Below are 1,098 nucleotides of genomic sequence, written 5' to 3' on the forward strand. Positions count from 1 at the left end.
TGTTTCAATATATTATTTTCCACGCTTATTTTATGTTTTTCCATGCTTTAATTCTTTTACAGAATTGTGTCTCATATTACGAAGACGCCTCGTATATTGGGAAGAAGATTCGCTCTAACATCCACTAATTTTAAATACTTGGATATTGGAATCAGCGTGGGATCTATTTCTCATGTGGAAATACTTATTGGTGACAACCGAGACAATTACATTATCCTGCCTTATGGAATGTGGAGGATGTTCATTGAGAGACGTATGGACATTGAACAATTTCTGCAGTCAAGCGTCCCGTCATCGCTACGAATTCAAGATTTAGTTATAGATCTCGTAAAAATACGTAATGATAATATTGTAAAATTGGTGCTGAATGATACTTGTATGTATATGAAATCGTCGACTATGATTTTTATATTCGAACTCGATCATTGCGTTGAGCAAGCATACTTTAATTTAAATCAAAATACGGACGCCGTTAGTAATAAGTTTAAACATTTTGTCGATTATTTACGTCGCAATTGTATCGTGAATAAAGACGATGCGATAAATATTTTGTGTAAGGTATATGATAAAACATCGCTTATTGAATGTGAACTCATAGCTTACGCGACAGATCATATTATGCACGATGCGTTCCATAATTAATTATGTACATCATGTGTTAAATGTATTAATCACGCGCTAAATATATACATTGTCAGTTAAATATACATTATGTGTTAAATTTTTTGTTCCTTATCTCTTCGTCGAATTACATCGCGCGCGAAAATCATGGGTGGGACGGGGATACCGCGGGAGGGAGAGAGAAAGGAAATTGCGATGGGGCCTGCGCTGGAACCCCCTTTCGCGACCCCGCGTCTAGTATCTTCATTAACTATATTCTTCGGTAAAATATAACATTTCTTCTCTATTATATTGTTACGCCCGTGTCTACACCCGCGTCGTTCGATGTACCAGCGAGCCGGTCCAGCTGTCAGATGTTTCCCTAACGACGCGTTGTCATCTGTCAAACGGATGACATATTAGATTTGGAGACAAGCCGTCGTGCCGTGCGGACGTCTTGCTCTGCTCTGTCTATTCGCCACGTTCTCTGTTCTTACA

This window comes from Wasmannia auropunctata, unplaced genomic scaffold, assembly GCF_000956235.1.
Source record: "Wasmannia auropunctata unplaced genomic scaffold, wasmannia.A_1.0 LD336101.1, whole genome shotgun sequence".
Lineage (NCBI taxonomy): Eukaryota > Metazoa > Arthropoda > Insecta > Hymenoptera > Formicidae > Wasmannia > Wasmannia auropunctata.